This window comes from Dasypus novemcinctus, chromosome 16 (genome assembly GCF_030445035.2).
Source record: "Dasypus novemcinctus isolate mDasNov1 chromosome 16, mDasNov1.1.hap2, whole genome shotgun sequence".
Taxonomy (NCBI): domain Eukaryota; kingdom Metazoa; phylum Chordata; class Mammalia; order Cingulata; family Dasypodidae; genus Dasypus; species Dasypus novemcinctus.
Genome location: NC_080688.1, coordinates 10,460,383 through 10,473,497, shown reverse-complemented (window position 1 = coordinate 10,473,497; position 13,115 = coordinate 10,460,383). Strand labels below are relative to the sequence as shown.

The window sequence follows — 13,115 nt, the reverse complement described above, 5'->3', positions numbered from 1 at the left end:
TGGACCCTCTGCAACAGGAGGGATGCCACCTTGTAGCCTTGAGAATAAGTAAATACATACAAGGGGATGTTCCCACTGAGTCACTGTGTAGTCAATATGACATCTCAAACTACACAGCAAATCTTTGAGTGAAGAGAACAATGGTTAACTAGCACCACACATTGAAAGAAAATGCAATTACCTTACCATCTTCCTGTATAAATAATAATTTTGTATTTACATTTCAAAATGTTCCTTCAGTTATAAGATTAGTAGAAGGTTTCTAACTGACATTTTTGAGTCTCACTGACTTGTTTTGAAAGAATGAAATATTTCAGATTTGTTTCATAAGCTGACTTTTAGTGCACTGACAGAATAAATCCTGGGAAGAGCTGAAGATGGTCTCTAAATATCAAATGCCTATCTAGACTGCAAAGAATATTACTGTGGTGTTCTAATGGAAAACTGCTTCTCTTCATCTCATTAATATTGTATTTGTGATGGAGTCCTGTTGGCCTGTACCTCAGGTACACTCTAATGCTCAGCTGATGATAAGAGAATTGGGAGCCTGAAAATGATGCTGACATTGTAGAACAGAGAAAGGCACCCAGGTACCAGCATCGCTTCTCTGAGAAAATAGCTAGTAGGCTGCTGAGGTTTTGAAGGACTTTAATACGCATCTGCATATCTTCTACTGCTTGAGAATTCCTGGCCTGGAGTTCCTGAATGGTAACTTGAAAAGTTAGAAATCCTTCTTGAAACTATAGGGCTGACTCCCAAACCTCTCTTGCAGAGCTCTCCAACAAAGCTCCCTCAAAGGCCTTTGTTGTAGGGTTTCCATACTTTCCTTCTGTAAGATGTCATCATGACCTGGCAAAAGTTTCCTTCACCTACTCCACTGGGGAGGAATATCGTGGCCAGTGGCAAGTGGAAGGAGGGCCGCAGGCATGGTCTTGGTCAACTGATGTTTGCAGATGGTGGCATGTACCCGGGTCATTTTGAAAATGGGCTCTTCAATGGCTTCGGGGTACTGACTTTCTCAGATGGCTCAAGGTATGAGGGAGAATTTGCCCAAGGCAAGTTTAACGGTATCAGAGTCTTCATTCGACATGACAACATGGCCTTTGAAGGGGAATTTAAAAATGGCAGAGTAGATGGTTTTGGCCTCCTGACTTTCTCTGATGGTTCTCATGGAATACCCCACAATGAAGGTCTGTTTTTGAACAAGCTGCTAAGAGTCGAGAAGTGTACTGCGGTAGTCCAGCGGGCACAGAGTGCCTCAAAGTCAGCGAGGGATCTCACCACCTGATGGGGGCATTGGGCACCAGCTGACAAGTACCGGGCAGCGCAAACGCCCCAGGTATTCACTCAAGGTGAACAAATGAAGCAGATCTGAGATGAGAATGGATGTTGAGCAGAAGCCGCATGATGTGTGCCATCACCTGCCAATCAGGAGTGCGATCACAGAACAATCTTGCAGATTCCACACTGTAGACCCCGCAGCAGTTGTTATCAGTTCTGCGTCTCCCTCACCTTTTTGTGTTAGAGGGCACATGAGCCACTTTTGCTCACCTGTTGGTACTCTATTTCTAAAACCTTGGGCTACCCAGTGCAGACCTGCTGCTGCCTTGTGCATTTTCTGCCAAGTTATCCAGAATGTCTTCATTCTACCTGGATTTGGGACAGATACTTCTAGACCCAACTTAGGGCCAGTGCTTGGTGCTACTCTGGAGGAGAAAAAAAAAGATAGGGTGACTTAGACAGTGTGGTTGTTCTGTGAAAGACACAATCAGAGATATTCTGTATGTTATCCACTCATTCTCTACTCTGGATCTTCCACCTTTTCTGGTCAGACTAGTATTTATCGCTGCTTATCACACTGTGAAGGTCTCAGTAGAATGCCTTTGACTTTATAAGCTGTCTTTCTTACCTGAATTACAGCAGACAATCCCTATCTGTGCCTCTTTCCCTCCTTAGATGTGGGACAGGGTCCCTTTAGGGGATACTCAAGAAAAAATACTGGTATAGGCAATACACTTATAATTTGCACGCATTATTTACTTCAGGGCAAAGAGTAGTCATATCTGGGCCACTTCAGGCCCTACCAGAGTGAACTGATCCTTAGGGGTGGCTTGGTCTCATGGTTCCTTCCCAGTGGACCAGTAGGTAAAACCAAACCTCACCCACTTGGGGTTTAGGTAGAATTGGACACCTGTAGAATTGCAGTGAACTAAAAGACCATTTAACTCCTTGCATATGATTCATGTTAACTTTACCACCATGAGTCTTGACCCTTAGGCCTGGGGATCAGATTCCAACTGATAGGATCCTTGCATAGCTCATCAGCTCATTACAGAGGCCTCCAGTTACCCTGTGACCAAAACAACCCCCTTCAGCCCTCCATTACTCACAGCAGATTGTGGTGGAAATTATAGCTGTGTGCCTCTATTTAATCTCAGAATTGTACTATAGAAACAAGTGCCCAAAGATGTACTTACCAAATCCAATGGATGTGTCATGATGATGGGAACGAGTGTTGTTGGGGGGGGAGAGGGGGGGTGGGGGGGTGGGGTTGAATGGGACCTCACATATATATTTTTAATGTAATATTATTACAAAGTCAATAAAAATAATAATAAATCAAATGTACATCACTACTGTAAGGTGGTGGGAATGTGGAGAAGTATGGGAAAAATACAACTGGAGTGACCTATGGACTCTGATTAGCAGTAATAATATAATATTGTTGCATCTATGCCAAAGATGTACTGTGTTGATAATGGGGCAGTATGGAAAATGTGTGCCAAATGTACACTATGGTCATGGTAACAATCAGATGATATTATCTTATCTGTAACAAATGTTCAGATAGAGGGGTGTTGTTTGGGGATTCTGTACATGTGCATGATTGTTTTATAAGTTTACAACTTCTGCCATAAAAATATAGTTAAAAAATAATAATAGGGTAAGTTGGGGGGAAAATACACCAAATGTAAGATAAGAACAACAAGATTTTGACAAAAATCCTTCATAATTTGTAAGAAACATCTCATGAAAATGCAAGGTGTTGGTGGAGGGTTGATGTATGGGACCCCTGAATGATGTTACACATGTTTGCTTTCTAACTTCACAATTTTTACCATACTTATTATTTATGAAAGATCATATATAAATGATATAAAGATAATAATAGGGTGGGTTGGGGGAAAATACTTTGGTTAGTAGTAATATTGTGACAATGCTCTTTAATCATTAGGTTAAAATGTTTAACAATTCAAGGTATTGGTGATAGGGTGAGGTATGAGAGTCCTGTATCATGTTATATATATATTTGTTTTGTAAATTCACAACTATTATTATACACTTAATGTTTATGTATGCTTATGTATGGGTGGTATACTCTAATAAATTTTTAAAAAATGTTTTAAAAAGAAAAAAAAAAAAAAAAAAGAAACAAGTGTTTATGAAAAAAAATCACCAGAACTGCCAAAAACAAAGAACAAACAAACAAAACTGTGTCATAAAAGGATAAGAACAGATAACACCCATGGTATAGAAATATGTTAGGCAAAGTATTCTCACATGTGACACTAAAATCACAAGCAAAATAAATAAATAAATTGAACTTCATAAAAATTAATAATATTTGCATATCAAAGGACATTATAAAATATTAAAAGTTAACCTAAGAAAGAGGGAAACTAATTGGAAATCTTATATCTAATAAGAGTTTATATCCAGGTATATAAATTACAACTACAACTCAAGAAGCAAAAGGCAAAATAAATCTTGAAGAGATATTCCTTTCAAGAAATTATAAAAATGTCCAGTCAGCACAGGAGAAGATGCTCAATATCATTAGCTGTTAGGAAAGTAAAAACTGTAACCTCAATAAGATTCCATTTCGCACCCATTATTTTAAATAGAAAATAACATGTTGTCCAGGAATTAGAGAAATAGGAACCTTCATTGCTGATGTAAAGTATACTGCTGTATACTCTTTGCAAAACTAGGGTTTTCAAATATAGTTAAACAAAGAACTGACATATTACTTAGTAAACCCACTTTTAGCATTATACCCAAAAGAATGAAATCCAGGAATTGAATAGATATTTGCATGTAAAAACTACAGTAGCCTTATTCAAGAGAGTCAGAAAGTGGAAGTAACCCAACTGTCCTTCAACAAATGAATGGATGTACAAAATATGGATTTCTATTCACCCATAATTTTTAAAATGTGGATACAAGCTACAACAGAGAGCAACACTGAACATATCACATTGAATAAAATAGTTCACACATAAAAGGACACATGTTGTATAATTTCACTTACATGCAATACCTAGAATAAGCAAATTCCTACAGATAGAGGGCAAATTATAGTTTATCAGGGACTTGGAAGGCTGGGAATGGGAAGTTATGGCTTGATGGGTATATAATATCTGTATGACTTGATAAAAAATGCTGGTAATGAATTGTGACATTGGTAGCACAATATTTTGAATGTAATTAATAGCACCAATATATTGATAGTGATATATTGGTAAATTGTTAAGCATTTATGTTACTACAATAAATAAAAAAAATAAAAATATAGATTCAGAAGACATATTCCAGGTACCTTGATAAGAGAAATAAAAATGTCCTCACCCCATTTTCTTTTTTTTTTTTTTTTTTTTTTAATTTTAACACAGGCAATGTGTTTATATGAAAGATAAACATATTTTCCAAAACAAAAGTATAAAGTGACAATATGGCATTGTTTTTCATTTATACAAATCTTTTTAATATCTGGCTTATTGGGAAACAACTGGATCCTAATAGTTATTCCTGCAATCAATCTGTTGTGGTATCACAGATCATGAAACCTCTGGAAAGCTCCATGGCTCCCTCACAGGAAAAAGGAGAGATGAAAAGAGAAATATCATAGTGCTGTTAATAAAAAGTCTTTATTTCACAGATTCTAGAAAATCTTTGTCCAGGGGTTCCTGTACCACATTCTGAGAACCACTGCTCTAGAATTAGCCAATAAAAGCATATTTGAACTCAAGACATCAACAAATGAGAGGGAAAGCAGGTCTCTTGGAAGAAGGACTCTAAAATGCCACAATTACTTCCACTGAGCCATGTAGGCTTCTCATCATTACAACTTGAATGTCTTTTGTATAGTTTCAGATTAACATTTTTGGCTATATTTTATCAAAGATTTGGTAAGGGTTCCTTTAAACTAGAAGCAAGGTTTTGAGTATTTCATGCCAGCATGTTCTTAGTGGGAACATTCTGAAACATCGTTACTTTCTGCTGGAAGTAGATCTTTGAAGAAACCATATTATTAGTGTAATTGCCATTGTTATTAATATGACCTGTGCATAAATTCAGACTTATTCTATATCCGAGTATGCTTAATTCCCTGGAGAGCCAATTGAGAAGTATATACTTCTATAGGCTTTGAAATTCAGGGAGGATGCAAACTAAATGTGTTAAATGCTTACCTGGAATGTGTGTGTGGATTCATGTTAAAAGCTTACCTGGAATGTGGGGGATATGTGTTAATTCAAGCTTACCTGGAGATATAACCCATCTAATACACAGATAAAAGTCCTTTTGCATATAAGCACCATTTGACTCCTCATTCTCACATCCTCTGTATAAAAGGGACCCAAAATTTCTATTTGGGGCTCAGTTTTTATTACGACAAGAGTCCACCAAGTTTGGCTGGTCAAAATAAATCTTCCTTCTCAGAATTCTCATGTTCTGGCCTAAATACCACATACACCCAACTTTTCTCTGCTACAACATCTCTGGGGCCTCATCAGGATATGCTGAGAATGGCAGAGATGACAGTGGTTGATTCCTTCTTCTGGACTTCTCTGAGGAGGCTGTAAGGGTCCAGATTAACCAAAGCCCTGGGTACCCCTGGACTCCCCTTTAGTCCAGAAAGAGGTTGTGGGCTCTGCCAGAACCCTTTTGGAGAAACCAGAGGCACTGGAATGTTCAAGAGACCCTGAGAATGAAGCAAGGAGCTCTGCGTGCCAGACAGGTAAGACCCTCAAGGGCATAATGCAGGAAAAGACTAATTCTAAAAAAATTAGGAGGGAAACCTGATCAGCTCTCAAGAGAAGGCCCCAGTATTCCTGTGAAAAAGGGAGGAAATCATCTTCTCTAGGTCCAAAAAGGAAAAGGGAGTGGTTGTGTGCATGTGATTGTGGAGACAGCAAGATACAGAAACACATTTTTGTGGGGCAAGTATGGAGTCCCAATCTGCAGTTCCATGGTGACCTCACCTGGTCAAGGGCAGTCTGGAGAGCCTCCCTGCAAAGGGGCTCTCTTCTGAGTCACTTGTTTATACTGACCTGCTAAGGCTAAGAGGGTCCTTAAGCTCCTGCAAGGGACACAGCCAGAAGTGGATGAAATGTAAGGTTGAGTGAATGCTGTGCAGCATGGCCACAGGGTGGAAACATGGAAAACACACAAAGTAGGACCCCATTAGGTTGTATGCTGGAAAATTTCCCTGAGTGTTCCATGGATATGTATATGGCATAAAGTTCCAGCCAGGAAATTTTAAAATGCTGTGTGAATTAGAACAGCTGACTTTTGGTGTGGGTGGCCCCAGGAGTGCACTTTTTACCATAAAGTCCATGACATAGTAACTGAAAAACCAGGGTACCCTGATCAGTTCTTCTACATCAATGCCTGGCAAAATGCTCTAAGTCAATGTCCACCCTGGTTAAGGAAGTATATGACTAAAGAAGCCAAGATTTGTCTAATACAAAAACCCAGAAGTACTGTCCCAGGAACCAGGCCAAACAAGCACCATGCGAAGGTCCAGAAGAAGTGAGTCCCAAATCCAGTCGCAACCTACCCATTCTAGAAAGGCGAAATGAAAATGACCTCCAGCCACCCTATGTGATTGCTCCTACCCTGGCAGTGCTGAAGAATGGAGATGAGCCAATTTCCCTAAGCAGCACTCCCCCATTGTCAACCATGCTGGGAAGTGCAACACCCACACCAGAAAGTGCTCTCACACCATTTCTGCAGCTGCCTTTATCACAATCTGCACCAGAGAGTACACCCACACCATCCCTATAGCTGCCTTTGTCACCATCCACACCAGAAAATGCATCCCAGCTGCCCCTGCAACCATGTGCCCCTGGCAACATAGTGCTTACCATCAGTCAGGAAGGAGTCCCTGAAAAATTACAACTCAGATCACAGTGATTCCTAGAGGCAGGGGGAGCAGGGAGAAGGGCAGTATTACAATTACCTCTCTGTGAAGACTGGACTTCAATTTATTATGATGCAGATGGCCAGATTCAAGGGAGAAACTGGACATTTGTCTACCAGCCTTTTATTGCATTAAACCTCTTTAATTGGAAAGGCAACACACCACCATACTCAGAGAAGCCTCAGGCTATGATAGACCTTTTCCAGTCCATCATACAGACCCACAAACCCACCTGTGCTGATTGAAAACAACTCATCATGACTACTAAACTTTGAAGAAAGAATGTGGTTTACACAAGGGGCTCTCACCTGGCTCAAAGAGCACCCCTCCTGAGGGAACCTTGGACAGTGACCAATATGCCCACACACAGATCCCAGATGAGGACCCCCCAAGGGAATCCCACTAACACAACCAGGCTCAACCAACTAGAAACTTTCCATAGGGCCTTAGTTGAAGGATTCAGAGCTGGAAGCCAAAAAGCAGTAAACATGGTAAAAACCAACAAGGTCCTATAAACCCTTAATGAAAGTCAGGCTCAATTCTATGAGAGACTGTGCAAGACATTCTGTGTATACATGGCTGAAAGCTAAACAATGTTCAATGCAACATTTGTTGCCCAATCACAGATTTACAGCCAAAGAAAGCTACAAAAGTTAGATGGATTCTCTGGTATGAATATTTCTCAGCTAATGGAAATAGCCACCAAGGTTTACATCAACCATGATGTAGAGACCAGGAGGGAAGAGAACCAGAAGATGAAAAAGAAGGCAGACCTTCTCACAGCAGCAATAGTTGAAAGAAGTAATCCTGTGTCAAGGAAAGTAAATTGGGAAACCTCTGACCCAAGAAGAGAAGGGACCCACCCCTAGGGTGAAATCAATGCATGTACTCCAGGGAGGAAGGACATTGGAAGCAGGAGTGTCCCAACAGGCCACTTCACCCCATCACGGCAAAATAAATGGCCAAAACATTAGCCAGGAAAGCTAGCAGAGCATTGCAAACCAAAGCGTGGGTTCATAAAAATTCAGAAGGAAGACCTGCAAATCAGCTCATTGGACTTATGGAAATAGAAGGCTCTGATAGAAATTATTAGGACAGACCATGTTCCTATTCTCTAGGCCCCACAGAGCCTGTGGTCAGAGTCCAAATTGGGGGCCACACCAAATATATGATGGTTGACACTGAGGCTCAACACTCTGTAATGACCAAGCCAGTAGGGCCATTATCAAAAAGACAAGCCACTATTGTAGGGGTAACTGGTAAATGTACCCAGCAGCCCTTCCTCCAATCCAGGACCTGTAACATTGGGGGTAAGGAGGTCACTCACTTATTCTTGTATCTCCCAGAGTGCCCAGTCCCCCTCCTGGGTCAAGAACTGCTGTCTAAACTACAGGCTCAAATTACCTTTAACACCATGGCACAATCCACATTAACACTGGAACTGTCAAACTCTCTGAAAATAGTGCTAACCCTCCCTCTGCAAGAGGAATGGAAACTGTTTTTCCTCAGCAAAGCCGGCCAGTCTATGGCCACACTGCGCCCCTTCAAATATGTGCCTGAAGTCTGGGCAAAGGGCAACCCAATGGAAATGGCACATGGCATTCCCCCAAATATTATTGAAATAAAGACCACAGCCAGCCCAGTAATAATAAAGCAATATTTACTTCCATGTGAAGTGCAAGAAAAGGTTTGGCTACATAATTAGAAATTGCTGAAGAAGGCATACTAAAGCCATGCCAGTCTCCATGGAATACCCCACTCTTCCCAGTTAAAAAGGCTGATAGGTATTACTGCCCAGTCCAGGACTTGTGAGCAGTCAACTCAGCAGTAATAACTCTACATTCTGCAGTCTCTAATCTATACACTCTCCTCAGCTTGATACCCTCATTGGCAATCTACTTTTCATGCCTGGATCTTAAAGATGCCTTCCTCTGCATTCAGGTAGCACCCCAGAGTGAACTGATTTTCACCTTTATGTGGGAAAATCTGAGCTCTGGTGGAAAACAACAGCTAAACATGGATATTACTCCCTCAGGGATTTAAAAATGCACCCACTATTTTTAGACAAGACATGATCTCAAATCCTTAAACCAGAAATCCATAACTGTTTTCTCCTCCAATATGTAGATGACTTCATCCTTGGAAGTCCCAACTACCAAGACTGTGCTAGCAGAACCCATGCCCATTTAAAACATCTGCAATGAAAGGGCTATTGTGTTTCAAAGGAAAAAGCCCAAATCTGCCTACCTCAGGTCAAATATCTAGGTTATAAAATAGCACAGGGGATCCATGAATTGGCACTTGAGAGAAAAAAAGCAATCTGTTCCCTCCCTGAACCCAACATCCACCAAATGCTGTGAGAATTCCTCAGAGCAGCTGGATTCTGATGCACTTGGATCCCCAAGTCCTCACATGCCCTTTATATAAAGTCATAAAGGGAGGGATTGTGAACCCCTGCTCTGGGAAAGCCCACAGAAGTACACTTTCACCACTCACGCAAGCTCTGATGGAAGCACTGAGCCTCAGGCTTCCAGATCTCAGTAAACCTTTCTACCTACATATTCATAATCACCAAGGCATTGCAACAGGAGTACTCAATCAATACCTGGATTCCTGGCAAAAACCTCTAGCTTATCTATCCCAACAAATGGACACTGTAGCCCAGGGATGTCCCTCATCCCTGCAAGTTGTAGCAGCTGCAGCAATGCTAACAGTAGAAGCCATAAAATTAACTCTTGGGCAGCCTATTATTTTTCAGGTTCTGTATGCAGTAATCACAATCCTAGAAGCCAAAGGAACACACGGGCTTACTAACAGCCCGTTAAATATCAAACCTTATTATGTGAAAATCCATTCATCCAATTGGAACTTGTAAAAAGCCCTGAACCCTGCTACTCTGCTACCCATAGAGCTGGGAATTCCAATGCTTAACTGCCTGGAAACATTGCAAGAAATATATGCCAGTTGGCTGAACCTCTAAGACCAGCTGCTACCAAATCCTTACATGGAGTTCTTCATGGATAAGATTAGCTTTATTCAGGGCAATGATTCACATCAGGATATGCTATAGTAACATTTGAGACCACAGTAGAGGCCCAGCACCTCCTGGATAACACATCAGCACATAAAGCTGTACTCATTGCTCTCACCCAAGTCTTACAACTTTTGGCTGGAGCCAAGGTTAGCATCTACATAGACTCCAAACATGCCTTCCTTACCCTGCACTTGCATGGAGACTTATACAAACAAAAGGGAAACATCAACTGGGGAAGAAGCAGCATTAAATATGGCACACAGATTGTGGAACTACTAGAAGCAGTTTGAGAACCTATCAAAGTGGCCGTGATGCACTGCAAGGAACACCAGACAAGCCACAGCCCCATCACTCAAGGAAAACAGAGGGTAGATGCTGAAGCAAAAAGAATGGCATAGGATGGATCCCTATCTGAAAACTTGGCCATTGCCCTCATTTCTCAACCTCTTAATTATCAGAAACTCCATTATACACTCCCTGCTCTCATCCTGCAGGCTCTGAATCACTGGGAACCACAGTATACTCAAGCCAAGAGAGAGTGGATAATTTCTGAGACTGGGACACAAGGGACAAATGGGTGGTGGACTTGCCCAATCACAGGATAGTCATGACTCAAATAATAACCACAACTGTAGTTCAAGACTACTGCAAAAACACACACTTGGAAAAAAACCATTTTAAACAAGTGTTAGAAAGATTCTTCTATATCCCAAGTCTAGCTGCTATCACCCATACCATATGCCAGTCGTGTGTGACATGTGCAAAAAGTAACCCTCACCAGGGACCCATGGGAGACCCAGGCATCCAAAGAATCAGCAGTATGCCTCTTGAAGATCTAGTAGTTGATTTCACTGAAATGCCATGATCCAGAAGCTATAAATATCTCCTGGTTTTCATTTGCACCTTTTCAGGCTGGGTAGAAGCCTTCCCCACTTGAACAGAAAAAGCTGAAGAAGTAACTAAAGTTCTGCTCAGGGAAATCATTCCTCAGTATGGGCTACCCCTCTCAATTGGCTCTGACAACAGACCTGCTTTCATCTCTCAAATCACTCAAAATTTTGCTAAAGCACTGAGCATCTGATGGAAATTGCACACCACTTACCATCCTCAAAGCTCAGAGAAAGTAGAGAATGAACTGTACAATAAAGTCTTATATTGCCAAGATTTGCCAAGAAACTGGGCTAACATGGGTGCAAGTATTCCCGAGTGCTCTCCTCCTAGTTCAGGCCGGCCCAAGCTGAAAGCTAAGCCTAATCCCTTATGAAATCCTTTTTGGGAGGCCCATCCCCTTAAACTGAAGTATAGAAGGAGATCTCAGAGAAAGAGGAAACATATCAATAGTTCAACAAATAATCAGCTTAGAAAAAAACCTACAAAACCTGTATCATTGGGTCCAAGAAAAGGCCCCATTAGCTTAAGTAGGTCCATACACCTGTACAGGCAGGGAGATGCAGTCTGGGTCAAAGACCAGAAATCAGCTCCACTAACCCTCAATGGCAAGGACCCTATCTTGCCTTTTTAACCACTGCCAGTGCAGTTAAAGTAGCTGAAATCACCCCATGGGTGCACCATAGCTGGGTCAAGTGAGCTGCCCCAGAATCCTGGACCTGTATTCCAGATACACACAACTCTACCAAACTCATTTTTCAAAAGAACAAAACACCAAGTCCTGCCCCAGTCATGCCCCAGAAGCTGACTGATCCACACACAGGTGAAGGTTGAGGACAGAACACTGAGCTCTGTTCCAGTCTCACCCTGAAAACTGATTGGTCTATGCACAGCCAAAGAATAGGAATCCAGTTTAATCCCAGTTGCAATGCCCCTTCGGTTATTTTCCCTACTTCTAGTCCTGATCCTCCCCTGGTCCCAGATCAACACCACAGAGTGTGAGCTATGTATTCAAAAGGTGCAAACAGGGGCCCATGTCAATACTACATCAATATATCATAGTTAATACACCTGCAAGGACCAGATAACCACCTGTCAGTTTCAGGGAATCTCCTATAATATCTGTAATGCATCTGGCCAAATAAACTGCTATGACCCTAGACCCCCAATACTCTCCCATAAATGGGAATTAAGTGTGTTTAATCAAAATGGAGAGCTACTTAATTCCACTCCAGTCACTAGCCAGAACCAATGAGTGACCTTCTTATTTGACACATGCCAAGTTATAGACTCCAGGATACCATGGAACACCAAATGTGGAGGATTCATCTGGGAGCAGAAATATACTCATAACAATAAGTATATGTGCACTCCAGAAATGAAAAGTGCAGCCCAAGGGGGGCTTCTAGTGCAAATACATAGGCTCATACTACTGTCCCTACTGGTGCTGTGTCACCTGAGCCACCTGGAACACAGACACAATTAAACAAACAGCCATCATCACCAAAGTTATGGCCCCAGCTAACTGTCCATGTGGTCAATGTAACCCCTTAAACCTCACCATCCTTAACCCTGAATCCTGGCAGACTCAGGGAGTCCAGATGCACCTCTACATTGATGGTAAAGGAATAGACCCTGGAGCCTACATCTGGGTTGGGTATTGGGAACACCCACTCATGAGTAAAGCCCACTCTGTGTTCCACTCCTTCTATGAAGAAATGGAAAAGCCCTTTTCCATTCCATAAGCAGCAAAAAAAAAAACTTCTTCATAAACCTAGCTGAAGTAGTAGGGGCAGACTTAAATGTCTCCTCATGCTATGGATGTGGAGGTACTAATATGGGAGACCAATGGCCCTGGGAAACAAGAGAATATAATTACAGGCACCCAAATAATGAAACTGGTCTCCCAGCCATCCCCTGAGATAGTATGTGGCCCTTGCAAACTTCCGTCATAGGAAAATATTGTGCTTCAAGGGCCTGCCTAAACTC

The 13,115-nt window shown here is 41.6% G+C and overlaps 1 pseudogene; it reads left to right on the top strand.

Moving 5' to 3' along the window:
- Positions 1 to 844: 844 nt before the first annotated feature.
- On the top strand, positions 845 to 1,288 carry LOC101445315 (MORN repeat-containing protein 4 pseudogene; annotated as a pseudogene).
- The last annotated feature ends 11,827 nt before the right edge of the window (positions 1,289 to 13,115 follow it).